The sequence below is a fragment of the Watersipora subatra genome, chromosome 7 (assembly GCF_963576615.1).
Source record: "Watersipora subatra chromosome 7, tzWatSuba1.1, whole genome shotgun sequence".
In the NCBI taxonomy this organism is placed as follows: Eukaryota; Metazoa; Bryozoa; class Gymnolaemata; order Cheilostomatida; family Watersiporidae; genus Watersipora; species Watersipora subatra.
In genome coordinates, this window is record NC_088714.1 from 440,903 (window position 1) to 450,681 (window position 9,779).

Sequence of the window (9,779 nt, forward strand, 5' to 3'; positions counted from 1 at the left end):
CAGGAAGTCAACTCTCATTGGTAATGGGATTTGTGTCCCTTGCCTAAGCTTTGAGCTGCACTGATGAGGCTTCAATAGCCGAAACAGTACTGTCTGTAGCATGAGTATATGCTCCCTAACTTCGGTTTGGTTGAGCACTCTGTGAGAGGTGCGGCACTATTAGCCTTTGTGCAAAGCTCATCACTTTTGTAATTTGAGCACTCTGGTGCCAGCACATTGACTTTCTTAAAGTCTGTGAGACAACCTAGTTGTTTCATGGCAGGAAGTCAACTCTCATTGGTAATGGGATTTGTGTCCCTTGCCTAAGCTCTAAGCTGCACTGACGAGGCTTCAATAGCCGAAACAGTACTGTCTGTAGCATGAGTATATATATATATATATATATATATATATATATATATATATATATATATATATATATATATATATATATATATATATATACAGTATATATATATATATATGTAATATATATATATATATATATTACACAACAATATATATATTACACAGCAATATATATATATTACACAGCAATATATATATTACACAGCAATATATATACATATATATATATTACGGTGCCAGCTCAATGCCAAGAAACAAGTCTTGGCAATAAATACCTACGCACTGTCAGTAATAGCATATCTAACAGGCATAATAAAGTGAACTGAGAAAGCCATCAAGGAAACAGATATAGCAAATCGTAAACTGCTGACCATGCATGGAGCACTCCACCCAAAATCTGATACTACTAGATTGTATCTCGATAGGAAAGATGGCGGTAAAGGACTCAAAAGTGTACAGCAGACAGGGAAAGAGGAAGAACAAAGCATCAAAGCCTATGCAGCCTCCATGGCCACTTCAGATAAGTTGCTAGATGAATTTCAATCGGCTGCTCTGACAATGGAGCTTCGCCCTGACGATGAGGAAATTTACTGCATTTATCATAAATCTCCCAAACAATCACTTTGCTCGTGTTTGGTCATGGGAAAAGGCTTCGCCACACCTCTTACCTTGTCTTACGTCTTTTGTTCATTATATAAGCATCTTCATCATCCTCAATGAAGGCGTCCTCTCGTGAAGGCGCCATCAGTTTACCAAACCTTGAATCAGTTGTTTTTTTAAGGGAAGGGTTTGGAGCAATCAGACCTGAAGAATTAGTAGAGCTAAAAGGTTTCCTACTGTTTTACACGATGAAACAGCAAAGGAGAAAAGAGTAGACTTATAGAGATAATACAGGCTACTTGTAAGTAGGAACTCAACATTGTCCTATTCAACAAATGCTGTAGTTAAAAGCATTAGTAACAGCTCTTTTGATATCTAGGTACAACTGTCTCAATTTATCATGTCTCATCTGCACAGCTCCCTTGATATCTAGGTACAACTGTCTCAATTTACTATTTCCTATCTGCACAGCTCCCTTGACATCTAGGTACAACTGCTTCAATTTACCATGTCCTATCTGCACAGCTCCCAGGATATCTAGGTACAGCTGTCTCAGCTTACCATGTCCTATTTACAAGTCACATGTTCTAGTTTTTTTCTGAACAATTCCATAATGACTGTACCTACGTGTAATTAAACATAGATATGCAAGATAGATTTAGGCTGTACTTGTATCAGCAGCTTACCTTGCCTCATGGCAGCATAGGTGCTGTAGGTGTTGTGTAGATCACTGATGACGAGAACTTTTGACTCTATGAAACCTGCAAGAATTGCTTATAGAGTAAAAGATATATCAAGTTCTAAAGAAAGGATGTCCTTGGCCTGTGGTACTGCTTGCTAGGTTTATAAAGAGAACAAAAGAGTGTTTCTGACAACATGGCATGAGTTTAACTCAATGATGTGATACCTGTGAATAACATGATATGAGTTTAACTGTATGATGTGATGCCTGTGAATAACATGATATGAGTTCGACTCAATGATGTGATACCTGTGAATAACATGATATGAGTTCAACTCAATGATGTGATACCTGTGAATAGCATGATATGAGTTCAACTCAATGATGTGATACCTGTGAACAACATGATATGAGTTTAACTCAATAATGTGATACCTGTGAATAACATGATATGAGTTCAACTCAATAATGTGATACCTGTGAATAACATAATATGAGTTTAACTCAATGATGTGATACCTGTGAATAACATAATATGAGTTCAACTCAATAATGTGATACCTGTGAATAACATAATATGAGTTTAACTCAATGATGTGATACCTGTGAATAACATGATATGAGTTCAACTCAATGATGTGATACCTGTGAATAGCATGATATGAGTTCAACTCAATGATGTGATACCTGTGAACAACATGATATGAGTTTAACTCAATAATGTGATACCTGTGAATAACATGATATGAGTTCAACTCAATAATGTGATACCTGTGAATAACATAATATGAGTTTAACTCAATGATGTGATACCTGTGAATAACATAATATGAGTTCAACTCAATAATGTGATACCTGTGAATAACATAATATGAGTCCAACTCAATGATGTGATACCTGTGAATAACATAATATGAGTTCAACTCAATAATGTGATACCTGTGAATAACATAATATGAGTTTAACTCAATGATGTGATACCTGTGAATAACATAATATGAGTTTAACTCAATGATGTGATACCTGTGAATAAGATAATATGAGTTCAACTCAATAATGCGATACCTGTGAATAACATAATATGAGTTTAACTCAATGATGTGATACCTGTGAATAACATAATATGAGTTCAACTCAATAATGCGATACCTGTGAATAACATGATATGAGTCCAACTCAATAATGTGATACCTGTGAATAACATGATATGAGTTCAACTCAATAATGTGATACTTGTGAATAACATGATATGAGTCCAACTCAATGATGTGATACCTGTGAATAACATAATATGAGTTCAACTCAATAATGTGATACCTGTGAATAACATAATATGAGTTTAACTCAATGATGTGATACCTGTGAATAACATAATATGAGTTTAACTCAATGATGTGATACCTGTGAATAACATAATATGAGTTCAACTCAATAATGCGATACCTGTGAATAACATAATATGAGTTTAACTCAATGATGTGATACCTGTGAATAACATAATATGAGTTTAACTCAATGATGTGATACCTGTGAATAACATGATATGAGTCCAACTCAATGATGTGATACCTGTGAATAACATGATATCGGACAGACTCTCCGTGGCTATTACATTGTTCCAAGCTTCCTCTATTTCAGCGAGATGGAACCCAGCAACTTTTCGCAGGTCACCAGTTAATGGATCATCAATTTCAGACATTTCTTCAACAGTCTCTATAGCAAGTTGTACTATTTGCTTGGCGTTCTATGTTGAATGACAGAGAATCAGAAAACCTTGCACTAAGTTGCAAATAATGAGTTGCTTACTAAAGATAATGGAGAGTATTATTAATAGCAACAATCACAATGCATCAGTGTTAATGAAACCTCTGATATAATGTGTGCAGTACAACTGTATAAATGCGATTCAGATGAGCAGCTTCTGAAAAAAGCAAATCAACAGGAAAAGATAAACTTTAACTGTTAGCACAATCTTTTAACACAAGTTTTTAGTCAATTTTTCATATGTCCTAAAGTTGTTAACTCACTTGCACTATGTCTCTATGCCTCAACATAAACAATTCAGCACCCACAACAAACATAGTATCAATGTTACAGATGCACGGAGCACATTACCAATTCTAGACAGGCAAGGTGTACTTTAACAATGCTATCAATAAACGGAGTGCATTATCATTGCTGCAGATGCATTTTAATGCAGCATTCATGTATCTTTAGGGTAAACAAGAGTGACCAACATGCATTTATCTATGAAACAGAGTTGACTCCCCATCACATGTGTAGCTACTAAACAGAGTTGAGTGATGGTAATATACCTTTATCAGCTGAATTAAAGGTGCCTGTGTCAACCCACTGATCTGGTTTGCATCACTAACAATAGTGCTGGCCTCAGTTCCAATTTCATCAGAAGTTATAGTTTTGCTTTTTCTTTTTGGTAGTGGCAACAGAGACTTCATAGGTAAATTTTTGTTGGCAGGCAGTTTTAACACACCAGGAAGCGGTGTATCATTCCCCGCAAAGTCGACAGCATCCTGAAGCAAAGATATGATAAGAGTTCAGCATATATTTTTTTGATTATTTAGTATATAGTTAACTAGGGCAGAAGAAACAATGAGCCAGAGGTTTTAGGTAGCTACATATCGTGGCAATAAAGAGAAGCTTACATCGGCTGCTTTTTCCAGCTTTTGTTTTAGATTTTTCCTTGCCAGATCCATCAATACTTCTTCTCTGTTTGCCAATGAAACAATGTGTGAGCTGGCACGTGTGATCCTTTATTGCAGCAACAAAACACATCATTACCAACCATGGAAGTATGCAGACATTGCAAAAATAGTGCCAGGAGATATGAAGGTAACAACATACAGTTAAACAAGTAGTTTAAAAGAATGGCATCAAAGAATATAAGTATGCACAAATAAACTGCTGGTAAGGATGATATAAACGCATGCTTACGCGCGTTTTCTGTGTGCAGCACAAATGATGACAATATTCGCAATTACTAACAGGCCTGCTCCACCAGATAGAAGTCCAAAAGAAGAAAAGGACTCTTCTGCTGAGAAGTTCCATTTGCTAGCCATTTTTAGCTGCTAGTTTGAAGACTAGCACAGAGATACTAAAACCATAATGATAATAGCAAATGTAGACAGCACATGTTCTTACAGTTAAAACCAACACTTTTTAATCTGCAACATTTCATCTTTGAAGCTAAACCATGTAGAACTACACTGTGTAGAACTGCACCTACACCTTGAAACAATCTCAAACAAAAGTAAGTGATAGCGCTACTTAAAACTATCTCAAACAATGCAATGGCTATACAATGTGAAAAAGGTGTTTCATTACCTAACAGGATGACCTGCGTCAATGGCATTTGATGGAAAATGCTGAAGTGAAAGAAAACCAAAACCCCTTAGTAAAATATGATAGCCAGCCCCGGAATAAGCCTTGGTAAGGACTGATAAGGCTTTCTCCGCAAAAGAGAACAACACTGGCTAGTACACTTAATGTGCATCATGATGTGCCAGAAAAGAGATAGTCTGTACCTTGGTCTGGGTACCCCTGTGCTTGGTGAGTGTCAAAAACTGCACCTCGGGCTTCCGCAGTGAGTACTACGGCACTTGGTCTCTGAAGTTGGTGGTCAGGTGTGTCTCCAGTTGGACTTTGTTGACTGATTCTTTCTGGAGTCAGCAGTGGAGACGAGTATGGATAAGGGGATGATTTTGGAAAACACTCATCGTGGTAGAACTGAGAGCAGACGTCTCTGGAAAAAGCCGTGACGAAAAATGAAAAAACCGTGCGTCACGACAGTATCATATGTAGACATTACACTTTGTGTGTATAACAAACAAATGTATGACCACACTACTGACATGTAAGAGCCCTGCTGAAAAGTTACAAAAAGCTGAAGGGTCATTCTTCCTCTCAGGAGGGTCATTCCTCCCCTCAGGGGAGATTGGACCTCAACAGATTAAAAGCTGAAGGGTCATTCCTCCCCTCAGAAAAGCCTGCACCCCAACAGATTAAAAGCTAAAGGGTCATTCCTTTTTTCAGTAGAGTCTACACCCTAACAGGCTAAAATTGAAAATTGGCCATTGCAAGGAGAGACTCCAAGATGGTCATCCTAGCCGACAGATGACAGGGGAACACATAGTGAAATGATGGTTCACAGGTTTTTTGCCATAGTCCATTTTACGAGAAAATGAGACAGAGTGAAAAATCAGGACAACCGCCGAGTGTAGTTTAGCAGCCTTAGAATACATTGCAGATATTATTTTATAAATTAGGGGTACATTTGGTATTAGATTTCGTACACTTTGATTTTCATAAAAGACTAAGCGGACTCCATCTCAAGAGTTGGACCAACTAAAATACTGGATATGACAACTCAATCAGCCTTGAGCATTTCAACTACAATGAAGAAACACAGCAGTATAATGAGGGTCACAGCCGCCAAGAAAGTCAGTTTAGTATGTTTTGATAACACAAGCTCTGTTGGCGTGGTATACAGACAGTCACCCTGCATTGACACTGGTCATCTCTGCGTCACACATAAGTATTGACAGGCCACCCGACATCCGCTCTCATTCTCGAGTGAGTGAAATCGCCTTTTCCAGGTAGTTACTGTATATTATCGACTAGCCTTGCTTCGGTCTCCCGACATACCAACATTTCCTAATACACCTAGATGTACATGTACACCCATTCAGATTTATTATTTTTATGTTCTATTACTTTGACTGATCTCTGCACAGATCTGCAATATCCATTCTGTTTTGTTTAGCTTGGTCTCATAATTACAGGGTGGTATTTTAAATTATACTACAAAAGAATGCATCCAATCAAATTACTGTTTGTACTCACACAAGCCTTTTTCCCACTTTATAAATTAGAGGTGAAGGAAACAGTTGTAAGAGTCTTGCTCATTAGTGACTAGCGGAATGCCCAGCGTTGTACGGGTATTAAAAACTAGCTTATAAGCAGTGGTAGTAATGCCACACTTATAAACTCAGCATATAAACAATGCCATTTGCCATTAGCCTGGCACATTGCCAATGACTAATTTAAGTAAGCTTTTACTAATACATAGAATGGCATTGCGCCGTAATAGAGAGCGGTAGGTAGCGTATTTTTCACCCACATAGCAACATATATCGTCTAAGGAATCCATCAATCCTGGGTGGTGCAATGGCTTAGCATATTATTTGGGGAACGGGAGGTTCCGAGATCGAATCTTCTGCGATATGGATTTTCCATTTCAATATTCAATAGCTATAGCTGAACAAACTGAACTACAGACAGACTTTGAGATTTACATATATATATATATATATATATATATATATATATATATATGCGACTCTTGTTCTCTCTTGTTCCCTCTTGTTCTCCCTGTCTACCACCATTATATATATATAATGGTGGTAGACAAGGAGAACAAGAGGGCTACTATAATAGATATCGCAGTACCCAATGACTACAATATAACCAGCAAAGAAAAAGAAAAGGTAGAGAAATATCTCCCTCTTGGAGAAGAGATTGAAAAATGCTGGAATGTAAGAACAACTGTAATCCCAGTAGTCATTGGGGCACTGGGCGCAATAACACCGGCACATAAAATGTGGCTTGCCCAAATACCAACAACAATCAACTCAGGTGAGTTGCAGAAAAGTGCGCCATTGGGAACAGCTAAGAACTTGAGGCGAGTGCTCAAACTCCCAGGTCTCTGGTAGGAGACCCGAGTTAGAGCAGAATTTACCACCCATATGGGGTATCCGGGGTGAGGAAACAATTTTATATATATATATATATATATATATATATTGGTCAGGCAAACACAAGAGGATTTAGTGGGTTCCTTTTCAACACTCATACCTTTTTTATTCACCATTATGAGAAGTTTCCACCCTAACTGATGCACTCTAACTATGGCCGACAACTTGGACCTCAGTCTATAGCCCCGCAATAGTGGCCGCTGCCTTATCTCTGTGTTCACCAGTGTCTTACAATAACTTACACACTTCCTCCTAGCATTACTACCTCTAACTATAGTGTCTCGCTCACTACTAAACTTTACTACACCTTCCTAGGCTTCATCGCATGCTATTAAGGTATGCTGCCTTCTAATAGTGTCTGTCTTATACTTGAGTTACTCACCCCTTCTAAGTTAGTTGCCTCCTACTAGAGTACACTAACTCATAAAAGTATTTATTGTCTCTGCAACAGTTGCTTTCAGGTCAGGCTATATGAACCTGCTACCATAATACATATCCAGTACCACCTGTACATGGGTCACCCAACAGCAACTCTACCCTCAACCCACACACAAATGGGGAAGGTTTACTGGACACCCTTACAGAACAAAAAACAACATTGAGCTATACAAGTGATGCACCTTGGCAGAATCGAAAAAGTGAGGATAAACAAACGTGTCTATCAGCCAGCCGCTGCTACAGGATGAAAATGGTAGCGTGTCTCGACCTGTTCTTACCCTCTAGATACTTTTTCCTTCCTTTCCTGTCGAGAGAGCGACTCTGGTCCAGCGATAACCAGAAATCACTGAAACATCTACATGCAGCTCTATGGAAACTGGCCAACAGTTGTTTATCTTCTCCTGCGGTGCATTATGGATTTCTCATTAGAATCCACTGTGACCAAATAGTGTCTGTTGTTCCCATACTCGAGCTGGTAACATGGTACTGTCTCTACACTTCTACTAGCTGTCAAACTTGATCACTTTCTAAGTATACCATCTACTACTAGGTTCACTAAACATATTTTCTACAGCCTTCTACCTGCATTGAGCGCCTCCGAAGACAGTCGCTGCCTCCTCAACATGGTTTGGGAGTCAAGCTGACTATAAAAATGAGAGATAAAGATGCTGCAATGTGATATTCATGTACATACCTTTTATGTAGTTCATTCATTCATGGACTGAAATAAAGCAAGCTGCCAGAGTCAGCTAAGAGACATGGTGTCATCAGCAGTGAAGTGCATTGTTGCAAAGCTTATTGTTAAATCACTTCCTTTGGACAAACATGAGTAAACAGAGACTTGACAGTCTGTCATAAACGAACATGTGTGCAACTTTTATCGAAGATTCAACACAAAACAGTTTACTTGTTGTATCAGTTCACATCCAGACTTGGTGGGTTCCATTACATCTAAAATGCTTATAAACAAAAAGTTCATCAACAATGCTACCAATAAACGGAGTGCATTATCAATCCTGCAGATGCATTTTAATGCAGCATTCATGTATCTCTAGAGTAGACAAGAGTGACCAACATGCATTTATCTAATAAAAGGACTTGACTCCCCATCACATGTGTAGCTACTAAACAGAGTTGGGTGATCGTAATACACCTTTATCAGCTGAATGAAAGGTGCCTGCGGCAACCCAATGATCTAGTTTGCATCACTAACAATACTGCTGGCCTCATTTCCAATTTCAGTTTCAATTTCCAATTTTGTGAGCTCTAGGCTGCTCACACTCATTTATATAGAGCACAGTAGGAAGATGATATGATACCATGTATGTACACAGTGATACTTGCTTTAGCAAGATCAGACTTAACATTCAAGAGCGTTGCCATGAACAAAGAAGCGTTATGGCTCAGTAATGCGTTTCGTTCTTAAATGTTTACACTTAGACTTGTCCCAGGTAGTGAAGTACCGAGAAATTCAACTGTCCTAAAAACTGTTATTACCTAACTGAAAAGACATCACATAACAGTTTGCAATGTTTCCTACTTGAAAAGGCTACTAGTCGGAAGTGTAGTTGCCATCCATTTTTAACTCATGTGTCAGAAGAGGAGTTGTCTGCTCTTTGCAGAAACCATTGCATCTTATGGAATTGTGTTGTTTAAAAAGTCAAAAGCCAAAAAAATAGTTGTTTACTAAATGGGGTTGAGAGTCCGAACACATTTTAATGATTCAGTGTTAAAAAAAGCATAACACAATATTCATGACCATTCCTAGATGGTGACTAGTCCACCTTGGCAGATGAAACCAGAAGCTATCAAAGATGATTGGTTTAAACTGGCTTGATTAACGCGTCATTTTGTTTAGTTAGAAATCAATATTAACAATATGTTCATTAACAAAGACAAGTAACAATGTTAACTATATATGTTTGACGTATATAACAAAG